The sequence below is a fragment of the Myxocyprinus asiaticus genome, chromosome 18 (assembly GCF_019703515.2).
Source record: "Myxocyprinus asiaticus isolate MX2 ecotype Aquarium Trade chromosome 18, UBuf_Myxa_2, whole genome shotgun sequence".
Lineage (NCBI taxonomy): Eukaryota > Metazoa > Chordata > Actinopteri > Cypriniformes > Catostomidae > Myxocyprinus > Myxocyprinus asiaticus.
The window spans coordinates 22236601-22264564 of record NC_059361.1 but is presented as its reverse complement, the minus strand read 5'-3'; the positions used below and the strand labels follow the sequence as shown (position 1 = coordinate 22264564).

General features: G+C 41.2%; 1 long non-coding RNA gene across 1 annotated transcript; it reads right to left on the bottom strand.

Moving 5' to 3' along the window:
- Positions 1–536: 536 nt before the first annotated feature.
- Positions 537–4955, bottom strand: LOC127456115 (uncharacterized). The gene is made up of 3 exons (XR_007899794.1): positions 2420–4955; positions 1130–1362; positions 537–1029 (listed from the first exon to the last, which is right to left on the bottom strand). It is a non-coding gene; the product is annotated as an uncharacterized LOC127456115 (long non-coding RNA).
- Positions 4956–27964: the final 23009 nt, after the last annotated feature.

Below are 27964 nucleotides of genomic sequence, written 5' to 3'. Positions count from 1 at the left end.
CAATCTAGACTTTAACATTGTATAGAAAGCTACAACCAATATATCTATGACAAAAATGCACATTGGAACATCACTTTTTTTCTCTAGTAAGACTTTTGATATTAGAGAAAAGATGTACAGCAAAAATCTTATTCTTAATGAGAATTAAATATTGTTTTTCTGTTAAAATATATATATAACAAAATCCTTAAAGCAAGATAAATTTAAGTGAATTTTCAAAACAAGTGACAAATTTGCCAGTACTGAAGAAGTAATCTAATGTATTTAGATTACATTACTGACTTTGAGTAATCTAATGGAATATGTTACAAATGACATTTTACAGCATGTATTCTGTAATCTGTAGAGGAATACTTTTTAAAAGTAACCTTCCCAACCCTGTATATATATATATATATATATATATATATATATATATATATATATATATATATATATATCACACACACACACACACTGGCAGACAAAAGTTTGGAATAATGTACAGATTTTGTTCTTATGGAAATAAATTGATGCTTTTATTCACCAAAGTGGCATTCAACTGATCACAATGTATAGTCAGGACATTAATAATGTGATAATTTACTATTACAATTTGAAAAAAAAAAAAAAAAAAAAAGAAATTCAGAACTTCTTAAACTACTTCAAAGAGTTCTCATCAAAAAATCCTCCACGTGCAGCAATGACAGCTTTGCAGATCCTTGGCATTCTAACTGTCAGTTTGTCCAGATACTGAGGTGACATTTCACCCCACGCTTCCTGTAGCACTTGCCATAGATGTGGCTGTCTTGTCGGGCACTTCTCACACACCTTACACTCTACCTGATCCCACAAAATCTCAATGGGGTTAAGGTCCATAACACTCTTTTACAATTATCTGTTGTCCAATGTCTGTGTTTCTTTGCCCACTCTAAACTTTTCTTTTTGTTTTTCTGTTTAAAAAGTGGCTTTTTCTTTGCAATTTTTCCCATAAGGCATAAGTCTTCTCGTTACTGGTGTTGAGCGGGTAGAATTCAATGAAGCTGTGAGCTGAGGACATGTGAGGACATTACAGCTCGAGTAAGTGTTAATTATTCTTTATGCATAGTGTATTGTGATTCAAAACATGGATATTTTATCTTTTACTCACTTGTTTTTCAATCATGTGGATTGAACTTGCAAAACGGCTCCAGCCTCGTCTTAAGCAAAGACCATGATGTGCTGTATGCATTTGTGGGCTGGTTATGGATTAATGTTGTCAGTTAGATCATTGTTCAGTTCTCAAGTCTTTGGAAAAGCTGGCCAGTTTTGAGATCACTTCTCAAGTTTCCCAGGTAAGCAGCTCTGACAGGAGCAGTGTGGTGGAAAGGAGTATGTGTGTGGCTGTAAAATAAAGCATTTTAACTATTTAAGAAAAGGGACAAGTCGTTCAACATGTCTTACCCCCACTTTCTGTTTCAGTAGGAAATATGTCAAAACACCAAATCGAACTGTGCTCATCGAGGCACTTCACAGGGACTTTAACATTCTGCATTCTTTCTCGGTCACTAATTAAATGTAAGCATACTTATTATATTAACCATGTTAACTCCTTTGAACAAAGGGTCAGATTTCCTTGCATCCATTCAAGCCCACAAGATGTCCGTTTGAACATTCTAAAATCACGCTGGGATAACATGGATCATCAAATTTTGCGCAAATTTGTGGAGTCAGACAATTCTGCACCATGTCATATTTGATTACATAAGAAGGCTTTGCAGGGAGATCATGCATGTTAAGTTGTAATTTCTGCGCTCGTTATTGTGGATTTGAAAGTGATGTGAAAGCCCTCACCAATGTAATTTTTGCTCCTGTGTGTGTCATTTGATGTAATCTGCTAACATAAAAATCAGTGCTGGTAACTCAATTTAATTTGATTCAAAGCAGAATTCTTAAGGGGGCAAAAGGCAAACATACAAACAAACAGACAATAGCAGGTGGCAAGATTTTGGATGCTGTCTTTCCCTCTCTTTCTACTTGTTGTGTGTGTTTTGGGAAGAATAGTGGCAGACAGAACCAAAGAGCACAGCCTCAATCACCTCAACAAAGCTAAAGCTCATTCGACTGGAATAAGTAGAATGTCCTCCAAGCTGTCTGAAACACTTACATTCTAAGCCAGCAATGAACTGTTAACTATTTTGCCACTAACCTCTGTAGATTTGATGCTAAGTTGGCAATCATTATTAATGGTGTTTGGATTTGGTTTCCCATACGCTATCTTTGAAAGTTAAGGTGGCATGCAATTACAGCCCGATTAGTTATTTCCATGTGTAGAGGGTGGACAACATGTTAGGCACTCAAAAAGCATAACTATTGGATACTGGATTTTGTTATTCTTCCCTCAGTGTTCCCTACCTCTTCTTTTCAAAAACACAAAAGTAAACCATACAATTACACTCACTCAATGTGGAAAGGATTGTGTTACTTGCTGGTTAACATGAGGAGGAAGTGGATCTGAGTCCAAGACTCTAGTGTTGTCTCCTGTGTCTTGGCTTATTTCATTTGTGTCTCATCTGATAGCCCCAGGGAGATGTGCCAAAAGGAGTTTCCAACCAACTTCCCTCAGATTGCAACATGTTGCGACTGGTGCAGAGAGTCGGGATATGAGGGAGCAATATATCAGCCTGTTGGATGGACTACATCAAAAATCCATGAGTAATCAGCCTCCAGGCAAAACCTGGATTAGTCTGTGTTGACATTGTTAGTTGTCAATATAATGTGACATTAAATCAACATTGGTACAAGGTATCAGGGCAGAAAAGTGAGCTAAAACTGTGAGAACTGAAACGGAATATTGTAGATAAGTAGCCTAAATTGATGCTTTTATTTTTATTGTATATATATACTGTGTATACAGTATCTATGTAATAAAAGCTGACTCACTTGAAACGTGGAAACCGGCTACCGCTTCCTCCTTTTTCTGACCAACAATGAACCTTTGTTACACTGGTGCCGAAACCCGGGATAAAGTAGGAAGCGGGAGCAGGTTTCCGCATTCCAAGTGAGTCAGCTTTTTATTAAAATAGAACAGAAATCACTTTCCAGCGTATATCAAACAAAAGACTGCTTTTCAACATAAACTGAAACAAGGTCCAGCTTTTGAGCAATAATCGTAAAAAGTCTCTGATCATAAATACACAGTCTCTGGTGTGTTACTGCTCTCTTTCTGTGGACTGATCATCTTTTATCTCCCCCGACTCTCACTGTGTACACAGAAACAGTAATTAGTCACAATTCATCTCACGGATGCCCTTACCCCTTTCTCTCTCCCCAGACGGGCGCTCGACCACACCCTCACCTCCACAAGATGATAGAAACATATTTTAAAATTCACACCAAAAGATCTTGATGCAAAATAAGGGCTTGTGTGTTTAATCTGAACCCCTAATGGAATAGTTAACAAAAATGCTTATACTCTCATCATTTACTCACACTTATGTCATCTCAAACTCAAATGACTTTCTTCCACGGAACACAAATTAAGATACTTTAATGGAAATATGATTGTCTGTTTTTCAATACAATACAAGTGATTGGTGACCAAATTTTCAAGTTTCAAAAAGGACATTAAGTCAGCATAAAGGTAATCATTAAGACTTCAGTTGTTTATTTAATGTCTTTTGAAGAGATCCAACACATTTTGGGTGAGAACAGACCAAAATATTACTCTTTTCACTATACATTTTGAAATCAGATGTCTCCTTGGCTGTCAAGATTTTGGAGAATTCGGTAAGACAGCTGCCATGCTGATGGAAACACACATAGCTATGCTTGCTCATTTAGCTCATGAAATTATTAATATGGCAAGATTAGGCCTGTATAAATGTGATAGTAAACAATAACAAATATTTTGTTTGGAGTGTTGTTTTGAATGGGATGTGAACCTTTATCTACACAGCCGCCAGTACTCAAACTTTAGCGACTCAAAACTAAATGAACCGCTTGGAACTGCAAGCAGTCCTGCAGCAATAACTTGAAAAATGTAGGAAGTTAAGATACAATCCAGTGGAGAGAATCTTCAAATTCAAGGAATGTGTCTGATGTTACAAACTTGGATGAACTCATTTTCAGTACTAGCCTACCATAATTGAATAAATATGGTTTAATCCAAGAATTACACTAATTTTAATATTTGTTTTAAAAATGTACAATTATTTCAGAAATGAAGACATTTTCCTTGTGCCACTCAAGAGAAGATGAATTTGGCCACAGCGTCACTGATCTAGAGACAGCTTTTCCTTCTGATTAGCATTTATTTCAAAGTTTGAACTTGAGTTTGGAAAACTGATCCTAGACCAGCAGTTACGAGAAATGTTATATCGGAGCGGCAATTGCAATTCCCAATTGATACCTACATTCATTAATACACACATCATGCCCGTAGCCAGGGGAAGCCTTTCACACACTCTGCCTATGCCTAGACCAGCAGTTACATGCAGCTTTTCCACTATGCAGCAATCGGTCACAGTAAGCAGTGGATTGTGCGAGATAATTGGGGAAAAATGTTTATTGTTCCATTAATTTACCCCTCATGCCTAAAAAGCTATTTCAGAGGGGGCTAAAATATGTCTGCAACACTCCACCAATCAGATTTTGGTGGTATGACATTTAAAGCAACATGCTTGCAACATTTCAAATATGTAGTGCAAATGGGTCGGCAAAGCTGGTCTTTCAAGATTTAAAATTGTATATAGGCTACTTGTTGCTAAGCAACCACAGCATTTATATATCCCATAAAGATTAATACATTTATCTACATTAATAAACTATATACATTGTATATAGGCTACTTGTTGCTAAGCAACCACAGCATTTATATATCCCATAAAGATTAATACATTTATCTACATTAATAAACTGTATGCAAAGTTGTGTGACTTTGTGACACAACATGTTCACAAATTTATAAAAATAAAAATTAAAAATTAAAAGGGAAAAATGGCAGTAACACAAATTTTCTAATAACTCTCACTAGTAATAACTTCTAAAAGTAGATTATTTATGGTTTCACCCCCCCCAAAAATAAAAAAAATAAATTATATATATATATATATATATATATATATATATATATATAGATAGATAGATAGATAGATAGATAGATAGATAGATAGATAGATAGATATGCAAACTTTTGGGGACAACTATATATATATATATATATATATATATATATATATATATATACAGTTGTGCTCAAAAGTTTGCATACCCTGGCAGAAATTGTGAAATTTTGGCAATGATTTTGAAAATCTGACTGATCATGCAAAAAAAACTTTTTTCTTTTATTTAAGGATAGTGATCATATGAAGCCATTTATTATCACATAGTTGTTTGGCTCATTTTTAAATCATAATGATAACTGAAATCACCCAAATGGCAATTAAAGGTTAATTTCCCACACCTGTGGCTTTTTAAATTGCAATTAGTGTCTGTGTATAAATAGTTAATGAGTTTGTTAGCTCTCACGTGGATGCACTGAGCAGGCTAGATACTGAGCCATAGGGAACAGAAAAGAACTGTCAAAAGACCTGCGTAACAAGGTAATGAAACTTTATAAAGATGAAAAAGGATATAAAAAGATATCCAAAGCCTTGAAAATGCCAGTCAGTACTGTTCAATCACTTATTAAGAAGTGGAAAATTTGGGATCTCTTGATACCAAGCCAAGGTCAGGTAGACCAAGAAAGATTTCAGCCACAACTGCCAGAAGAATTGTTCGGGATACAAAGAAAGACCCACAGGTAACCTCAGGAGAAATACAGGCTGCTCTGGAAAAAGACGGTGTAGTTGTTTCAAGGAGCACAATATGACGTTACTTGACGAAATGAGCTGCATGGTCAAGTTGCCAGAAAGTAGCCTTTACTGCGGCAATGCCACAAAAAAGCCCGGTCACAATATGCCCGACAACACCTTGACACACCTCACAGCTTCTGGCACACTGTAATTTGGAGTGACGAGACCAAAATAGAGCTTGATGGTCACAACCATAAGCGCTATATTTGGAGTGGGGTCAACAAGGCCTATAGTGAAAAGATTACCATCCCCACTGTGAAGTATGGTGGTGGCTCACTGATGTTTTGGGGGTGTGTGAGCTCTAAAGGCACGGGGAATCTTGTGAAAATTGATGGCAAGATGAATGCAGCATGTTATCAGAAAATACTGGCAGACAATTTGCATTCTTCTGCATGAAAGCTGCGCATGAGACACTCTTGGACTTTCCACCATGACAATAACCCTAAGCACAAGGCCAAGTTGACCCTCCAGTGGTTACAGCAGAAAAAGGTGAAGGTTCTGGAGTGGCCATCACAGTCTCCTGACCTTAATATCATCGAGCCACTCTGGGGAGATCTCAAACGTGCGGTTCATGCAAGACGACCAAAGACTTTGCATGACCTGGAGGCATTTTGCCAAGACGAATGGGCAGCTATACCACCTGCAAGAATTTGGGGCCTCATAGACAACTATTACAAAAGACTGCACGCTGTCATTGATGCTAAAGAGGGCAGTACACAGTATTAAGAACTAAGCGTATGCAGACTTTTGAACAGGGGTCATTTCATTTTTTTCTTTGTTGCCATGTTTTGTTTTATGATTGTGCCATTCTGTTATAACCTACAGTTGAATATGAATCCCATAAGAAATAAAATAAATGTGTTTTGCCTGCTCACTCATGTTTTCTTTAAAAATGGTACATATATTACCAATTCTCCAAGGGTATGCAAACTTTTGAGCACAACTGTATGTATATACACTATATTGCCAAAAGTATTCGCTCATCTGCCTTTAGACGCATATGAACTTAAATGACATCCCATTCTTAATCCATAGGGTTTAATATGACGTCAGCCCACCCTTTGCAGCTATAACAGCTTCAACTCTTCTGGGAAGGCTTTCCACAAGGTTTAGGAGTGTGTTTATGGGAATTTTTGACCATTCTTCCAGAAGCGCATTTGTGAGGTCAGACACTGATGTTGGACGAGAAGGCCTGGCTCGCAGTCTTCGCTCTAATTCATCCCAAAGGTGCTCTATCGGGTTGAGATCAGGACTCTGTGCAGGCCAGTCAAGTTCTTCCACACCAAACTCGCTCATCCATGTCTTTATAGACCTTGCTTTGTGCACTGGTGCGCAGTCATGTTGGAACAGGAAGGGGCCATCCCCAAACTGTTCCCACAAAGTTGGGAGCATGGAATTGTCCAAAATCTCTTGGTATGCTGAAGCATTCAGAGTTCCTTTCACTGGAACTAAGGGGCCAAGCCCAGCTCCTGAAAAACAACCCCACACCATAATCCCCCCTCCACCAAACTTCACAGTTGGCACAATGCTGTCAGACAAGTACCGTTTTCCTGGCAACCGCCAAACCCAGACTCATCCATCAGATTGCCAGATGGAGAAGCGTGATTCGTCACTCCAGAGAACGCGTCTCCACTGCTCTAGAGTCCAGTGGCGGCGTGCTTTACACCACTGCATCTGACACTCTGCATTGCACTTGGTGATGTATGGCTTGGATGCAGCTGCTCGGCCATGGAAACCCATTCCATGAAGCTCTCTATGCACTGTTCTTGAGCTAATCTGAAGGCCTCATGAACTTTGGAGGTCTGTAGTGATTGACTCTGCAGAAAGTTGGCGACCTCTGCGCACTATGCGCCTCAGCATCCGCTGACCTCGCTCTGTCATTTTACGTGGCCTACCACTTCGTGGCTGAGTTGCTGTCATTCCCAATCGCTTCCACTTTGTTATAATACCACTGACAGTTGACTGTGGAATATTTAGTAGCGAGGAAATTTCACGACTGGACTTGTTGCACAGGTGGCATCCTATCACAGTACCACGCTGGAATTCACTGAGCTCCTGAGAGCGGCCCATTCTTTCACAAATGTTTGTAGAAGCAGTCTGCATACCTAGGTGCTTCATTTTATACACCTGTGGCCATGGAAGTGATTGGAACACCTGAATTCAATTATTTGGATGGGTGAGCGAATACTTTTGGCAATATAGTGTATATATATATATATATATATATATATATATATATATATATATATATATATATATATATATATATATATATACACTGTATACTGTACGAGTTGATATAAACTCGTTCTTCATGAGAAGCGGGATATAATGTGTATGTGCAAAATGTTAATTACATAGCTCAACCTGGCCAGCAGCGGTGAGGTTTTAAATTCAAAAATTAACACAAATATTGTAACTGCATATGATAGTAATTTTATCCCTTAATCCAGTGGGGTCATTTAATCTTTGTAATGTCAGTGATTTGATACATGGCCAATTTACTTCATATAGGCAAAGTAATCTTATCTTGTTTTGCTTATATGCCTAATACAAAAGAATGTAGCAAATAAAGTACAATACTAATATATACTAAAAGGCAATTAACATGCACATTTAATACATTTAAAAACCCTTCAAAAGCAGATACTTCTGATTATATCACTACACCAAAAAGTTGGACAGACTTAATATAAATTCCTAATTTTTTCCTTTTGGCATTATGTCATATATACGCAGATCACAAAGTTAGTGGACTTTTCTTCCTGTTTGGTCAAATGATCAACTTTCCACACATAAAGAAATTTTACAAGTTTCCTTTACAGGCCTATTCATCCAGAGCCATACATTGCAGCCTATGTTTTAATATATGTCTTGCAAACACTTTCATTCTATGTGAAAGGGCACCACATTCTCAGATAGCCATGGGAGTGAACAGTGTTGCTTACATGCATTAGATACATGAATTAGATGTAGAGGGAAATAAGAAATGGGTTCCACTGGAACTCTCATAGGCATTGCATGCTCTTTGATCCTTGCTGTGTGGTGAAGCAAGAGCCCAATCATTCTTAATCACATTAAGTTAACAGAGCATGGCCTGGTATTTAGCTTTATGTTTATCTGTGTTAATATTCATGGTAGTGATGAGTGCTTGACTTGCTACAACAGGTCAGATCGGCAGGTGCAGCTAGTCTCAAATGTCGGTTTTCAAAGCCCTCTCCACTTAGACACCCAGAAAGTGAGACACACTATGGACGCTGTCATTCTTATAAAAGTGGGTAAGAATGAAAGATACAGGCTTTCCTTCTTTCTCTTTGCTCTCTTGCTTTGCCTTTCTCTTCATCTATCTTTCTCTCCATGCCTTACTTCATGCACAAGTTTTCCTTTTGGTGATGATAATGGAGTCTAAATACCACTTATAGCAGCGAATTAACAGTAATCAGCATGGCGAGTTTTGAAAAGAGGGTCTTTGATCTGCAGCATAGAGCAGGGCTTTCAGGACACTGATAGTATCAGTGAGCATGGAGTGAAGGGCAGATAAAGTAATGTGAGCAGACTATCCTTTTGAAGGCTCTTCATACCTCATAAGGATCTGCCCTGGGTGACACTCAAGCCAGGTGGTTAACCTGCAGACAAGTATGTGCAGACAAATATTGCCATTATTAAAGAAGCGACTCATGGATAATGACGTTTTCCAGTTATATGTATTTCTACCGGTCATTAAGACTCTGCTTTTTATTTGTTGAATATCCTTTAGTTAACATGTTGAAGTGCTGCACTTAGCAGCTGTGTTTTCCTCTAAAAAGTGTCTGATTGGGGTCACTGACCATGACGGAGCCTAATTATACATTATTATCAACTAGTCGACTAGTCTTTCAAACAACCGACTGACTAGTCGATTATGACAATTGGTAGTTCCCTATCTGTCACTCACTCGAAGTTGTGTCAATGTAGTGACACTAGGGGTCACACTTGGGAGCCCCAAACACCTCTGCTTTTTTTAAAAAAGGCCAATGAGAATTGCCGAGTGGAATTTGCATGCCACTCCCCCGGACATATGGGTATAAAAGGAGCTGGTATGCAACCACTCATTCAGATTTTCTCTTCGGAGCCGAGCGGTTGTATTCAGTGCACTGAATTCAATTCCCTCCAAAGATGCACCTCAAAACTGCTGGATTTACGGTGCATTTCAGCAGCTTCTCCCCATCTGCACCCATGGAGTGCAGAGAACGCCCCTGGGTGCTTCAGCAGCGCAAAAATAAGAGAGTATATTCTAAAAGAGTATATTTTCATTCACAAAAAGAGCAGCACACACACGGAACGTCTTTTTAAAGATGACTTTCCGTTTGTGTGTTATTCCTGGATGCAGTCGTTATCTCTCCACTTCTGACGGCAACGATCGCTGTCTTACGTGTCTGGGCACTGTCCACGCGGAGACATTGTTCATGGATGAGTCATGTCCTCATTGCGAGAACATGACCATGGCAACGTTGCGGTTGCGGCTTGCTTTCGTAAGAAAGCAAGCCACAGCAGCGGCTCCCCGCACCAGTCCTTCTACCTATGGGTTTGAGGCCGCGTCGGGGTGACTAGCACTGGGGGCGATTTGGGGACATCAATGGGACCACCTCCGCCAGGTATTCCCCCATGGACTTCCCATTCCCCAGCACGCTCGCTTGCCCCGATCGCGCTCTCGCACGAGACCGCCGGCTCGTCTCAGCGTGAGTTTGACTTCTTGTTCGGAGCTCAGGAAGACGATGAGTTATCACGCACAGCATCGGAGAGTGGGCTCATCCAGTCTGACGCAGAGGCTTCGGCTGGGCTTCCTCCTTCGAGAACGGTCACCCAGTCTCACGCCAATGCGGAAATGACAGACATGCTTTCCCGGGTGGCCACAAGCTTTGGGCTAGAGTGGAACCCTCCACTCTCCCCTGAACCCTCATGGCTTGATGATTGGTTTCTAGGCTTGGGCGCCGCCCACAGCCATGCCCCGCCCCTGTTCCTGTCTTCCTTGAAGTGCATGAGGAGCTGACAAGATCTTGGGATGCACCTTTTACTGCCCGGTCCCGGTCTTTCAGCTCCCCCGCTATCAATACCCTCGATGGTGGAGCGGCCAGGGGGTATTCGGTGATCCCCCAGGTGGATAAGGCGCTCACAGTGCACTTGTGTCCGCATAGCGCTGCCACCTGGCGTGGGCGCCCGAAGCTCCCGTCCAGTGCCCGTAGGTTTACATCACCCCTGATGACCGTGGCCTGTGGTGCCGCTGGACAAGACGCCTCCGCCCTGCACGCCATGGCTCTCCTGCAAGTACACCAAGCCAAGGCGCTAAAAGAACTGCACGAGGGTAGTTCTGACCCAGGATTGATGCAGGAACTGCGCTCGGTGACCGACCTCGCTCTCCGGGCGATGAAGGTCATGGCGCGGACTCTCGGGCAGGTGATGTCTACCCTGGTGGTCCAGGAGCACCACTTTTGGCTCAACATGGTCGAGATGGGAGAGGCGGACAAGGCACGGTTCCTTGACACCCCCATTTCCCAGGTTGGCCTGTTTGGTGACGCCGTCGAGGACTTTTCCCAGCAGTTCTCTGCGGTGAAGAAGCAGACGGAGGCTTTACAACATATCCTGCCCCGGCACGGCTTAAGACCCCGCACCCTGTCTGCTCGTCACCAAGGGTGTCCTCCTGCAGCAACAACACCGGCTCCACCGCAGCCCGCCCCTGTGGCCCGGCTCCGGCGTAGAGCCCACCCCAGGAAGGCTTCGAAGTGCCCCCGAGATGGGGGACCCTGGGGCGAGGAGACCCACTTCTCTGGGGCTGGTTGACAGACCACTCCATCCCCCGGTGGAGGGCTGGGAGGAGAATCTTTTGTCGCTGCATGCCCAGGAGGCTGCGGCACCCAAAAGCCTGACAAAAGAATGGTTCCCTTGTCTCCTGGGTCACATATCTGGTGCGCACGGCCGTCGTCATGACCACCATCCCATTTTGGCAGATATGGTGCTCCAGTGGCGGACCCCCCCCTCCTCTGCCAATCTTATGGTGGGCGGCAGGAGCCAGGTAAATGCTTCGATGTCCCTGGACTCAGCATGGCCACGGGGCTCAAGTCCCCTTGACGTGGCACCTCGAGCTCCACCCCGCCACGAGGCCCCACCCGCTGGTACGTCCGACGTGATCATTCCCTTGGTCCCCCTCACCCGGAGTTTGGGCGCATGGCTCGCGCTTTCCAACCCATCGCAATGGCTGACCTGGATTGTCTGACTCGGCTATGCGATTCAGTTTGCCAGGCTCCAGCCCAGGTTCAGCGGCGTCCGCTTCACCTCGGTGAAGGGCGAGAACACCGCTACCTTGCATGCAGAAATTGCTACCCTTATGCACAAGGGCGCGATAGAGCCTGTCCCTCCAGCCGAGATGAAGAAAGGGTTCTACAGCCCTTTCTTCATCGTACCGAAGAAAGGCGGTGGGTTGCGACCAATCCTGGACCTGCGAGCATCCGGCATCAAGATTGGTTCGCGGCAGTAGACCTGAAGGATGAGTACTGCCACGTCTTGGTCTTACCTCGACACAGACCCTTGCTGCGGTTTGCCTTTGAAGGTCAGGCATACCAGTACAAGGTCCTCCCCTTTGGCTTGTCCTTGTCCCCTCGCGCCTTCACAAAGTTCGCAGAAGCAGCCCTTGCCCCACTAAGGAAAGTGGGCGTCCGCATCCTCAATTATCTCGATGACTGGCTAATCCTAGCTCACTCTCAAGAGTTGCTGTGCACACACAGGGACCTCGTGCTCTGGCACCTCAGCCAACTGAGGCTTCGGGTTAACTGGGAAAAGAGCAAGCTCTCCCCGGTTCAGAGCATCTCTTTTCTCAGTTTGGAGTTGGACTCAGTCTCGATGACAGCGTGCCTCACGAACGAGAGTGTGCAGTTGGAGCTGAACTGTCTGAAGGTGTTCAGACAGAGGACAGTGGTTCCACTGAAACTTTTTCAGAGGCTCCTGGGGCATATGGCATCCTCAGTGGTGGCCACACCGCTCGGGTTGATGCATATGAGACCGCTTCAGCACTGGCTTCAGACTTGAGTCCCGAGATGGGCATGGCACCATGGGACACATCGCATGAACATCACGCCGATCTGTCGCCGCCTCTTCAGCCCTTGGACCGACCTTGCATTTCTACGGGCAGGGGTTCCCCTAGAGCAGGTCTCCAGTCGCGTCGTGGTTACAACAGATGCCTCCAAGACGGGCTGGGGTGCTGGATGCAATGGGCACACAGCCGCCGGCTCCTGGACTGGCCCACGGCTGCATTGGCGCATCAACTGCCTAGAGTTGTTGGCAGTACTGCTTGCCCTGCGGAGGTTCTGGCTGTTAATCCAGGGCAAGCACGTGTTGGTCTGGATGGACAACACAGCGATAGTAAGCGTACATCAACCATCAAGGTGGTCTATGCTCCCGTTGCATGTCACAACTCACCCTCTGGAGTCAGCAGCGCCTCAAGCTGCTACGAGCCACTCACATCCCAGTCGACCTCAACACCGCAGCGGATGTGCTGTCACGTCAGGTTACCCTCAGGGGAGAGTGGAGACTCCACCCTCAGGTGGTCCATCTGATTTGGAGTCGAGCACAGGAAGACCTGTTTGCTTCCCAGGAATCCTCCCACTGCCCACTTTGGTACACCCTGACTGAGGCACCCCTCGGTATAGATGTGCTGGCACACAACTGGCCCCCTGGACTACGCAAATATGCGTTTCCCCCAGTGAGCTTACTTGCACAGAGCCTGTGAAAGGTCAGGGAGGATGAGGAGCAGGTCATCCTAGTAGCAACCTACTGGCCCACCCAGACGTGGTCCTCGGATCTCGCGCTCCTCGCGACAGCTCCCCCTGATGAATTCCCCTGAGGAAGCACCTTCTTTCTCAGGGACGGGGCACCATCTGGCACCCACGACCAGACCTCTGGAATCTCCACGTCTGGCCCCTGGATGGGATGCAAAAGACCTAAGTGGCCTACCACCCACGGTGGTAGACACGATCACTCAGGCTAGGGCTCCCTCTATGATGCGCATGTATGCCTTGAAGTGGCATCTGTTCGCTAAGTGGTGTTCTTCCCGACGCAAAGACCCCCAGAGATGCGCAGTCGGATCGGTGCTTTCCTTCCTGCAGGAGAGGCTGGAAGGTGAATGTAGCAGCTATTTCAGCTCATCACAATGCAGTAGATGATAAGTACTTGGGGAAGCATGACTTGATCATCAGGTTCCTGAGAGGTGCTAGGGGTTGACCGTGCCTCGTCCCCTTGTGGGACCCCTCTGTAGTCCTTCGGGGTCTACAGGGAGCTCCCTTTGAGCCCTTGGAGTCAGCTGAGCTTAAGGCACTCTCTTTGAAGACTGCCCTCCTGACTGCGCTCACTTCCATCAAAAGGGTAGGGGACCTGCAGGCGTTCTCTGTCAGCGAATCGTGCCTGGAGTTTGGTCCAGGTTACTCTCACGTGTTCCTGTGACCCCGACCGGGATATGTGCCCAAGGTTCCCACGACCCCTTTTAGGGATCAGGTGTTGAACCTGCAAGTGCTGCCACAGGAGGAGGCAGACCCAGCCTTGGCGTTGCTGTGTCCAGTGTGAGCTTTACACATCTATTTGGATCGCACGCAGAGCCTTAGAAGCTCTGAGCAGCTCTTTGTCTTCTTTGGTGGACAGCAGAAAGGAAGTGCTGTCTCCAAACAGAGGATCACCCACTGGGTCATTGATGCCATCGCGATGGCATATCAGGCTCAGGACAAGCCACCCCCTGTGGTAATACGAGCCCACTCTACCAGGAGTGTGGCGGCCTCCTGGGCCCTGGCCAGTGGCGCCTCTTTGGCAGACATCTGCAGAGCAGCAGGCTGGGCAACACCCAACACCTTTGCGAGGTTCTACATTCTCCGGGTTGAGCGGTCTCGTCCCGTGTATTGGCAGGCATGAGCAGGTAAGTTCCGGGACAGCTGGCCAGGTGTACTGCTTGTGCATAGTGCCTTTCCCCTCCCTTGAGGTGAAGACGTGCGCTCTTGACCTCCTTAGCCCTCTGGCAGTTGAGTTTGCGGAGAAACTTGCTGACCAGCCCAGTACGTGCGCTAATGAGCCCCTGTACTGAGGTAGGTGCTCCACATGTGCTGGTTCCCCGAAGGCGACCCCATGTGATATTTTCCACAAAATCATTTCCCTGTCGACAAACTGCGTCTTCCTTGGGCAGAGGCCCCTCTGCCCCGGTCGCCATGCTCTGTAGAAATTCCTCCCCCTTCGGGTAGGACCTACCATGGGACCTCTCCACATGACATACTTCCGACAAGACTCGGTAAGACCATGTGACGTATTCCACCCAAAATACACCCCCCCTCCTTTTTTTGGGTGGGGTGTGGTCTCTGCGGTGTCTTCCCCTTGAGAGGGACATCCCCCAACGCAGACACTTATGGCTCACAGTCAGTTAACAAACTCTTTTTGGGGAGAAAAGAGAGGGAAAGAGGCCTCGGCTGGGCTAGCCTGTCCCTATTGTTGGGCAGTCAACTTGTTCCTGATGGACGCTGAACTACCCGCTGAAATGGCCGGGACCTGGTCTCGGCTCCTCAGCACAAAACCTGAATGAGTGGTTGCATACCAGCTCCTTTTATACCCATATGTCCGGGGGAGTGGCATGCAAATTCCACTCGCCAATTCTCATTGGCCTTTTTTCAAAAAAGCAGACGTGTTTGGGGCTCCCAAGAGTGACCCCTAGTGTCATTATATCGACACATTGTCTCGTTCCCTCCATCAGGGAACGGAGGTTATGAAAGTAACCAGGACGTTTTGCACATCCCTACCCCAAACACCAGAAAGTCTAAATGCAAGAAAAGGTAAGTCATTGCAATGCATCGCAAAAGAAAAAAATGAAAAAAAACAAAAAAAAAAAACAGAAAGAACACTTGAACATTGACGTTTGAACATGAGACTTTGAACACGTGTTGTCTATTACTAATCATGTAAGGGGTGTCGTTCTTTTCACATTGAGTGAGATAGGTTGCCCTCACAAAACTACCTGACTCACTTTTCCTGACTTTAAATAGGTCTAGATTGCATTACATGGAGTGTATGCTAACAAACTAATTAACAGCAGTTACCAAAGTTAGAAACAAGCTAAAAATATAAAGCTAAAGTTACCATCACCACCAAACACCTAACATTAGCTAATAAACAACAAAAATAACCTTGCTTGAACAAACATAATGCATTGCAATGGGAAAAGCAGAGGTAGCTGCATAGCTATAATGTTAACATTTAAACATCCTGACCTTTAATATCGGTGATGCACCCCTCCCTGATAGCACACATACATCACCAAGATGACTATTTGATGTGTGTGTTTACATTTGGAAGACGTATTTTTTTTAGGTTGTTTGCTCATCTGCAATACGTCTGTAAGACGTATGTCAATAAGTATTTCTCAGATGTCAATGAGACATTCAGCAGATGTCTTTGACAAGTTTATGATTTAGAATGTTTGTAAATCTGTAAAACATAGTTTTAAGATGTTTAGCAGATGTTTATTAGATTGTGATGCTTTCCAGATGAAAAGATCTAAAACAGACACCTCGGAGACGTATGTTTGCTATCTGGGTAGTCTTTAAGCTTTTGTGGTAGCAGTTCCAGTTTGTTGGTCCAAAACATTGTTGTCTACCTTTACTTCTGGTTAGGGCTGCACAATTTGGACAAAAAGTCATATTATGATTATTTTGAAAAGTATTGTGATTGGGATTTAAACTGTAATATGATAAACATTAAAACTATTAAGTGATTCCTTTTGACCAAAATTTGGATTCTGGTATACTGCCAATAAAAAGACTTTGGTCACTCTTTAAGGGGTTCACACTTGAGTCCTCTTAAAAAGAATTAAAATTTAGACCTTTTTCACTTCAACCACAAACAAACAAGCAAATAAATAAATAAACTGAGAAAAAAGAAAGAACACTATCCTCTTCGTATTCACATTGTCCCTTTCCACTTTGTACCCATGTTTGTCCACTTTGTTACAGGGTCTCTGATTCATTATCGTGTCACCATGAATATTATTTTATTGTTATATTATTATGATAATATATTGATTATTTTATTATTATTATTATTATTATTATTATTATTATTATATAAAAGTAATATATTTCTGTAATAAAATATTAACTTGCATGAGACATTGCTATGCAGTCCAGTTAAGCCACAGAGTTCTAAACCGATGAGCTTTTATTTTGGCACCCATATATAGATTTGTTTTAAATTATTATAATTTTTTTCTGGGCCACTGATATGATACACTATACATCATATTTGTCAAAAGTACTATGCTTTTCATTAGGTGTAATTTTTAGAAGTGGAATAAAAATAAAATTTTATAGCACATGTTATGTATTGCTCCTCTAATTTAGCCTGTATCAACAATTTAAGTAGTTGAGAATAGGACTAGTCTTAAAGACCCTACAGACCTCTTGGGTAAATTATGCAGTTACTATTATGACAATATATAGGCAATTGTTTTGGAAACACTTTAACTCCACACTGGCCAGCACTGTGCCATCTGTACAGTTTATTTTTTATGAATATGCATGTGGTGAGATAAGATGCAGCCTGATCCATTAATAAACTTGTCATCTGATTGGAGGGCTTCCCTCCCTCTCTCCCAAAACAAAAACATCTCTCTTTCATGCCCCAATTTCAGCCTCACCATATAGGCTATTCCAGGGTGAGAATGCTGTGGTCCTCAGTGTGAGGCCACGGCAAAGTGCACTGCTGAGCGAAATGAGAAAAAGAACACAAGATGGAAATGTCCCCACTCTCCGTATTATTTTTCTCACCTCTTATTGGGATTAAATGGTGGTGCAAGATCTGGCAAGAGAGCACTGCAATTCCATGTGTAAATAAAGGGCTGTTTTCTCCGTCAAGAGGCCTAAAGCGTCACCAGAATGCTGGGGTGTCAGGATATGCAAGCTGACCTTGAATAGGCAAGAATCTATCGGTGTGGGGGAAGGTTGTGTGGGAAGGCTGACGCAAGGTAGCATTTGCAATCGGGGGTTTGGGTTTTGGGCCCTCCAGTCATCAATCATGCCGGGCCTATTCTGTTCTGTGACAGCTCACTACAAGGCTTGACATTTAACACTCAGGACCCTCGACTAGGATCTGTCCACAGCTCGGGACTTCAAGCCCCACAGTCAAGTGAAAAGAATGATTTTCTTTCTTTCTCTCTCTCTCTCTCTCTCTCTCTCTCTCTCTCTCTCTCTCTCTCTCTCTCTCTCTCTCTCTCTCTCTCTCTCTTTCTCTCTCTCCCCCATCCTCCCTGCTTGCTCACTCAGCAGTCCAAATGAAACTAAGCAGATACAAATTAATAATTCCCATCTGTAATAGTTTAGTTGGGCTAAATAGCTCTCCTTATGCAGAGCTTCCAAAAACAAAAGAGCAAAGAGAAGGGTCAAGAGGCCTGGAGGCGTATTAAAACATATGAAAGTGTAATGCTTGGAGGTGTGGACGGGTGGGCGGGAGTTCGGATTGCTTCAGTGAACCAGGAGAAAGATAATGTTTAATCTTAACATCTGAAAGGAGATTATTTTCTTTCTCTTTTTTTAAATATAAATGAACTGAAACATGTTGTCTTAATTATCTTTGTTTGGCTGTTATTTCATTTTTTTTTTTTTTTATCTATTTAGAAGGAGGTGTTAAATGTTCTTCATGCTCAGACGAGTGAAAGCACACATTTATGTAATGTACAGCATTCATCTGATTAGGCTTTAGCTGCCTGTGGCGATAATATGATCAGTACATAAAGTTGGCATTTACAGTGATTACATGTTAGCTCAGTGAGGCCCATAAAAAAAGCGTGCCAAAATATGTTTGTTCCTTCTGTCACCCTCACCAAAATGTGCATTATCATTGTAGAAGCAGGAAAAAACATGCACACACAACACACACACAAACACACACACACACACACACACACACACACACACACACACACACACACTATACCACAGAAAATTAATTAAAACTTCATATTTACATTTTTCTTTTTCTTTTTTTCTTCTTCTTTTTTTTTTTTTTTTTTTTTTTTTTTTGCCCATTAAATGTAATTACAGTACTAATCTGGTTTTTCATATCTCTCAAAATTAAATGAGCTTATGGTCTTGAGTCCTGCAGTTGGCTTTGCAGTTTTATAGGTCAGTAGGTCACTCCAAATAGATTATTATCCTGAAAAAGATTATTCAAATCAAATGAAATGTTTGTGTCTGTTCGGAGACCCAGACAGTGTGTGAACTTGTGTCAAACTGAACCTCTTCAAGCCTTTTTCGCTCTTTGTCAGGTTGAAGAGAAATGTAGTTACAGTAACTGTCACTAATCACAACATCTCTTCATTGACACCATCAATTAAAAGTGTGTTTGTGTGTGCATGTGTGTGGTGATGATTATGGTGATTTTGTGATGTGTGAGAAGTTGTTTAGTGAAACTGAGTTGAGAAAGCACACAGTTTTGTGGCACCCTCCTTCAAAGTACACACACACACACACACACACAATATGTCAATACCATTCTCAAACCCTAAATACATACACACAAAATATCAGGTAGAGATAGAACACATGCTGCACACAAGAGTACTATATGTGTTAAGATCACATGTACCATGCCTGTGGCGTATAAATTCTTCACTGGTTGCTCTGTGCTTCGTTATCTGTTTGGGGAATTTGCTTGTGGATGCCGATACTATCTCCTCACTGCCAGAGGAATCTATTCATACTTGTATGTTCGGGGCTTGATGGCTTCTTTTGGGCTTCCTTGGTCTCAAAGATAGACATTTCCTCTTTTATCTTTCCACGCTCTGCTTGCTGAATACTAAACATGCCTCCAGACAGACCAAACGTCTTAACAGCAGAGCTGGCCAGCATTGTTTGCCCCACCATTGTACATGCTTGTCAAGATTCAGACGGGAACCTAACAGATTAAAAAACAGCTTTCCCTCCATACATGTGGCTAAGCTCTTTAGTGACCAACAGACAGATCGCTTTGATATGTTCCAAACTCTCACCATTAGAGAACAGGACATGGTTGAAATGGCTGAGTGATTTTAAAATTTAAATTCTGTCATAATTTACTCACCCTCATGTTGTTCCAAACTCGTATGACTTTTTTTTGCTGAAAACAAAAGGAAATGGCAATGGATAGTGCTTCAAAAATAGGGATACAAAAGTATCAGAGAAGTAGTCCATGTGGCTTATGCGCAATGCTCCTTTTGAAGTCTTTTAAAGGCATACGCTTTGAGAAATAACACAAAAAAAGTTATTTTTCAGTTCATTCACAGTGGCTTGCAAGAACTTGCATTATTTAGCGCTAAAAAAGAAAGTTATATGTGTTTGGAACAACATGAGAGTGAGTAAATTATGAAATAACTTTTGTTTTTAGGGGAACTATTCCTTAAATACATTAGTTTTGTGTAATATATATATATATATATATATATATATATATATATATATATATATATATATATATATATATATATATTAACGCATTTACCGTTAATACAGCATAAACCAGCATAAACACTTGTTGGAAGGGTGGAACCTTTAAATTATGTTCATTTTGGGGCTTTTCTTTTCTCAAATATTGATATATGCGATTAATTGAGATTAATTTTATTAATACATTTGTATATCATGTAATTAAATTTAAAAAAAAAAATGATATATCAATCGACAGCCCTAATGTATTTACTGTATTACTTCTTTACATTTAAGTATCATTTAATTATTTCCACATCACAACTTTATTGGAAACAACAACTAAAACAAATAATAATACATGTTTAAGTAATGATTTTGTTATCTTATTATTTATAAAGGACTTTTGAAAATGTCAACCTATAGCTTTTAGTGCAAAAAAATAAATAAAAAGAAGGCAGACAATTACCACAAGTTTTATGTTTTTTTTAGGTCCCCTAGATGGTGCCATATCAGTGAATCTCTCTCCTCAACCACATAATACCACAACACACACACACACTCTCACACACATACACACACACACAGCTTGGCCTGGTTTAGCAGCAGAGAAGACACCTCTGTTTTCCAAGAAAGATTCATCAGATCATGGTCATCCTGAGCCTTTTCTAACCACTATGAAACAGCACCATATGGTTGTGTCTTAAAGCTTGTGCATGTACAGCTTAATGACAGAGATGGTCTATGGAGAATGAGGGAGAGTGAGCGGGTGGTGGAGGGGTGGAGGACAGAGATAGAGACAGAGACAGTAATAAGGGAAAGGAAACAGAGACAGAGAGAGAAAGAGAGAGAGAGAGAGAGAGAGAGAGAGAGAGAGAGAGAGAGAGAGAGATTTAACAAATCTTTGTTGTTACAAATAACAACCATACAAAAAATAGCTAAATAATTTCGTTATTTCAAATGTAAAATATTCCAACAGACAATCATCAACATATTCTAAAAAAAAATAATAATAATTCTACAATTTAAAAAACAACAGACCATCATCGATTGTGTATATGTATATATATATATATATATATATATATATATATATATATATATATATATATATATATATATATATATATATACAGGTGCATCTCAATAAATTAGAATGTCGTGGAAAAGTTCATTTATTTCAGTAATTCAACTCAAATTGTGAAACTTGTGTATTAAATAAATTCAGTGCACACAGACTGAAGTAGTTTAAGTCTTTGGTTCTTTTAATTGTGATGATTTTGGCTCACATTTAACAAAAACCCACCAATTCACTATCTCAAAAAATTAGAATACATCATAAGACCAATAAAAAAACATTTTTAGTGAATTGTTGGCCTTCTGGAAAGTATGTTCATTTACTGTATATGTACTCAATACTTGGTAGGGGCTCCTTTTGCTTTAATTACTGCCTCAATTTGGTGTGGCATGGAGGTGATCAGTTTGTGGCACTGCTGAGGTGGTATGGAAGCCCAGGTTTCTTTGACAGTGGCCTTCAGCTCATCTGCATTTTTTGGTCTCTTGTTTCTCATCTTCCTCTTGACAATACCCCATAGATTCTCTATGGGGTTCAGGTCTGGGGAGTTTGCTGGCCAGTCAAGCACACCAACACCATGGTCATTTAACCAAATTTTTGGTGCTTTTGGCAGTGTGGGCAGGTGCCAAATCCTGCTGGAAAATGAAATCAGCATCTTTAAAAAGCTGGTCAGCAGAAGGAAGCATGTAGTGCTCCAAAATTTCTTGGTAAATGGGTGCAGTGACTTTGGTTTTCAAAAAACACAATGGACAAACACCAGCAGATGACATTGCCAAATCATCACAGACTGTGGAAACTTAACACTGGACTTCAAGCAACTTGGGCTATGAGCTTCTCCACCCTTCCTCCAGACTCTAGGACCTTGGTTTCCAAATGAAATACAAAACTTGCTCTCATCTGAAAAGAGGACTTTGGACCACTGGGCAACAGTCCAGTTCTTCTTCTCCTTAGCCCAGGTAAGACGCCTCTGACGTTGTCTGTGGTTCAGGAGTGGCTTAACAAGAGGAATACAACAACTGTAGCCAAATTCCTTAACACGTCTGTATGTGGTGGCTCTTAATGCCTTGACCCCAGCCTCAGTCCATTCCTTGTGAAGTTCAGCCAAATTCTTGAATCGATTTTGCTTGACAATCCTCATAAGGCTGCGGTTCTCTCAGTTGGTTGTGCATCTTTTTCTTCCACACTTTTTCCTTCCACTCAACTTTCTGTTAACATGCTTGGATACAGCACTCTGTGAACAGCCAGCTTCTTTGGCAATGAATGTTTGTGGCTTACCCTCCTTATGAAGGGTGTCAATGATTGTCTTCTGAACAACTGACAGATCAGCAGTCTTCCCCATGATTGTGTAGCCTAGTGAACCAAACTGAGAGACCATTTTGAAGGCTCAGGAAACCTTTGCAGGTGTTTTGAGTTGATTAGCTGATTGGCATGTCACCATATTCTAATTTCTGAGATAGTGAATTGGTGGGTTTTTGTTAAATGTGAGCCAAAATCATCACAATTAAAAGAACCAAAGACTTAAACTACTTAAGTCTGTGTGCATTGAATTTATTTAATACACGAGTTTCACAATTTGAGTTGAATTACTGAATTAAATGAACTTTTCCACGACATTCTAATTTATTGAGATGCACCTGTATATATATATATATATATATATATATATATATATATATATATATATATATATATATAAAATCATTAACACACCAAATCTCATAAAAACACATCTCATCATTTATAAGAGTATAATAAGCAAATTCGACTTTTAGCCTTCCGGCTATCAGACTCCAAAACATCTTTTCAGCATCAGTACTAACAAGTTGCAGTCCTTTATTCTTCTTTGTCATCCAGATCATTAGCTTTGCTGTTCCTATCAAGTAATTTAACAAACATGCTTTCCTTCTGATAGAAAATCTATACCTCACCCCTCCAATAAAATTTTCTCTGAGAATTCCTCAACAAATGCTTGAAACCAACTATTAAAAAGCTTAAAAAGGTATTCCAATCTTTTACATCTTAAAAACAAATGCTCTGAAATTTCTACCTTTCCACAAAACCTACATTCCTCACCCACTGCTGGATTTAGGCGTGCCACATGTCTGTCTGTAGCTATTACCCCATGAATAATCCTCCACTGTAGATCAGCTTTTCGCTTTTCTGTGGGAGGCTTATACAGGGCTCTCCACCTGTCCCTCGCAACAAAATCTGGATCCAACAGTTCTGGCCACTTTGAAAGTTTTTGTCTTTTGAGTGAGTCTTTATACATAATTTTCACTGTAGTGTAATATATCGCTTTCTTTGATGTATTCTAAAAATAATCCAACTGAGGGGTTTCCAAGGATAAAATTTAATCTGCCACTCCACCTTGCTCCTTATCATTAACAGAAGTGACTTTGATTCTTAGAAATTCCTGTTCACTTTGGATGTCTGGTAAATGTCTCCTCCCGATATACTCCCTGTACCACTTGGTAACACATTAAAAATCTCTTCTACCAGCTTTAATGTGAGGCATGAAGTCCTAATGCCCTTCACCTCTCCAATGGCCTCCACCACTTTCCACCCATCTCCATCCAAGAGGTGCTCCAGCTTTACAACGCCATTTCTCAGTAAGCATGTACGCACACTTACAGAGGACAACAGCCTGGTCTGAATCATTGGATTAAAAACAATGGTTCCTCAGGAACCCAGTGCCCAGGTTCATCAACATCTCTTTCCACTATAAAAACAGTTCTCCAGGAATGCAGCACTGACCGGTAAAAGGGTGTAAACTCAGACAGACTCACCTCCCCCAGTCTTATTAAAAATAGATGTCTGTCTAATCTAAGACCACCTGCCTTCTGCAAAATCCCTCTTGCAGTCTGAGTTCATGCCAGGTCTTTATGATACAGGAGTCTTTGTGCTGCTTGTATTCTGAAAGGACGAATGTGACTCTTCACATCCACCAAGCCCTGTCCTCCTTCCTGAACTGAAAGATAAAGTGCTGCTGCACGTATCCAGTGTTCTCCACTCCAGAAAAAAAAAAAAAAAAAAAAAAAAAAAATCCACAAATGCCTTTTGTATCTTACAGGTCTCAACATCAGATGGCTCCATGACAATACTGTAGTTCTATGCTACAATGTGGAAGTGGCCAGGTTATTGACCACCAGAACTCTCCCTCTGTATGACAATTGTGGTAATAGCCATTTCCATTTAGACAATCAGGCAGACACCTTCTCCAGCATTCCCTCCCATTTTTAGCTTGAAATTGTTTATTCCCTAAAAAATGCCCAAAATTTTAAGCCCTTCTCTTCCCCACCACAATCCACTCTGCAGTTCCGGAGGTCCTGTTCCCTCCCACTGCCTAATAATAAAAACTTTTTCCCCAGTTTACTCTTGTTGAGGATGCCTTCTCATACTGTTCAATAGCCTTTGTTAATGCTGTAACATAATTTTGACCTGTAATAAACACTGTAATGTCATCAGCATAAGCTGATAGTGACATTCTAAGACTACTTTTTGTACCAGGAATTAAAATTCCACAGAGATCTCTTCTTAACCTGGACAAAAAAGGCTCAATCACAAGACTGTATAATTGCCCAGAAAGTGGGCAGTCTTGCCTCATATCCCTTAATACAGGTATTGGTGCACTTAATACTCCACCTGCTTTTACAATTACAAAGGCATTAAAATGCAAAATACAACAATTGAATATACGATATAATTTTGTCACCAAAACCAAATTGCTGTAGGACATTAAAAAGATACCCACAATTGTCTCAATCAAAGTCTTTCTCTTTATACAATGAGAGAATGCCAAGGTTAGAATTACTGAGCTGATTAAAATGAATTACATCCCTCTGTAAAAAGAGACTGTCCATAATCGACCTATTAGGGATACAGTATGTTTGGTCCTTTTGAAACAATAACTCCAGGCAACACTTAAGTCTGTTTGCTATTTTGAAAATATTTTATAGTCAAGGCACAACAAGGAGACTGGTCTCCAATTTTTAAGAAGTACAAGATCCTCTTTCTTGGGGAGTAAAGATGGGACTGCACGGCGGCAACTTATAGGAAGTGACTTGTTTTCAATACTTTCCAAAAGCACTTCATATAAATCTTGTCCTAGTGTCTTCCAAAATTGCTTATAAAACTCTGCAGGTAGTCCATCATTCCCTGGGGATTGACCAGACACTTGCTGCATTGCCTCTGTGAGCTCCTGTAATGTAATTGGATTGTCCGGGGACTTTTTCTGCTCATCTCTTAATTTAGGTAATTAATTTATTAGATGAGAAACACTTCCAGAATCACAACACTCAGCATCATAAGTCTCTATAAAAATCTGCTGCCAGCATCAATATTTCTACAAGATCTGATGTACGAGTTTCATCAGGACGCTTTTTCTTTCAAGCAAACTCTTTAAGTTATTAATCCTTTACTTGCTCTTGTAGAAATGACCCAAAATCATTTATCTTTTTTATGTAAAATGTATTTCTGTTCAGTTCCATTGTTATTTAAAAGAACACTCTCCAACAGTTCAAAGTATCTTTGAGGATTTTTCACTGTTACTTTCACCATTGATGTAGTTGAATGTGAATTATTCTGTAGTTTTGACAGAATATTCTTATATTTGCTTTACCCACATCTCACCATTGACACAGATTTTCGAAGGAATCCTTCCGCAGTTTCCAAATATAACATTTTTTCACAAAATGAGGCATCTTGTAATAACTTAACATTAAAATGCCAATAATAATTGGGTTTTGAGCTCTTCTTCAAATTAAAATAAAAAAAAAACAACCAGATGATGGTCTGAAACACCACTAGGTGAAATAAAAAAAAAAACATTCATCACCCTACTATTCCACATCTTTCCCAAATAAAATCTGTCTAACCTTGCCCCACTAACCCTACTATCAGAAACTTTAAGCCATATGTACTGCTTGACTCTTATATTTGTACTTCTCCATATGTCTATCAAATCAATCTCAGTAAAACTTTTTTGACAACATCACACTTGACTCATTGTGTAGCTCCTCCCCATTTCTATCAATCGTAAAATTAATGGTACAGTTCCAATCACTGCCAGTGATAAAACACACATTGTTATTATCAAATCTCTGAATAGCCTTTTTCAGCTTCATAAAAACTTCCACACGCTCAGGCTCTCCATTAGGTGCATAAACATTCACAAGTACAAAACTGGTGCCCCCAAACTCAATTTGAGTTAATAATATTCTTCCATTTACAAACTCTTCCGTAGCTTCAAAATTTAAATTGCTATTTAAAATAAATAAATAAAATGGCTACACCCGCACTAGTATTTGTCCTATGGCTTAGAATAAATTTTCCTTCCAACCACATACCCCATTCAGTTTCATTATCAATACCAGTATGTGTCTCTTGTAAAAAGTCTATATTAACCCTTTTAATACTAAATTACTCTGACACCATTGCTAACTTATTCCTGTCCCTGCCCCTATTTATGTTTAAGGACCGACCCTTAAAACCTCCATAAAAAGACAGAAAAATAGAAAGGACAGAAACAGGAAAAAGCAAGGTAAGACTGACAATTTGTGTGATTTAATCATTTGATTATTTTTGTGAAGTATGTACCTTCTCTTTCCTTAGCTCTGTTATGATTTTCTTCAGTCTGAACATTTTTTGCTTACTTAGAGCTTCATAGCTAACTGTTTTCTGCAACATCAACACTGACACCATGAATTTATCTGTGTCTGGAAAGAAATCTTTCACTTCTACAATTTTGCCGAAGGTTAGATCCAGAAAATCATTTATCTCTTGCAGTGTATATACATCTTCCATGACTTATGATCCAATATCAGAGATATCAGATAATGTATCATCATCTCTAATCCCTGTTTCAGCACACGTCTACACATTGTGATGTTCCAACATTTTCAGCATAAACCATTTCAACATTATCCCTTTCAATTACCTTATCATCATCATCATTATTATCATCACTCTGTTTTCGTTGATTCCTGATACATATTAATTTTCACTAGGTTTCAACATTTGATCAGTATCTTCACTCTGATTATCAGCAACACTTTCAATCAATTCAGCACTATGATTGTTACTCTCCTCTGTGGCCTGAGCATTTAATTCCTCCAAATTTGACTCGTTATTATAAATCTCCACTGTCACAGTTGCAGAACTAGGCTTGGCAACCTCCTATCTAACCTGATCTCTGTGTGGGCATGTCAGCCTCTTATGCCCGATATCCCCACATGCAAAACATTTCATGCTACCAGTATTTGCATAAACCATATACGCTTTTCCGTCATGCCACACTCTAAATGACACATCCAACTCTGTGTCATTCAAAAACTTAAATGCTTGCCTTCTGAGTGACATGACATGTGAGGGCCACGCTTTTGTATCTTAATGGGACCATTTTTATCTCACTTTCCAACATCCATATTGAGCCAGGCCCGTTCAATCTCATCATTATGAATGAAGGGAGGTACATTGGAAACAGTTACTCTAGTAGTTGGATTAATAAGCAGTGAAACGGTAAAAAAATCTTCACCAGCACACACCAAATTATGTGACGAACCAATTCAGGTGAAACTCCCCCCATGGGGAGAGACGCCATTCCGATGCCGTCTCAAAAATTTGCC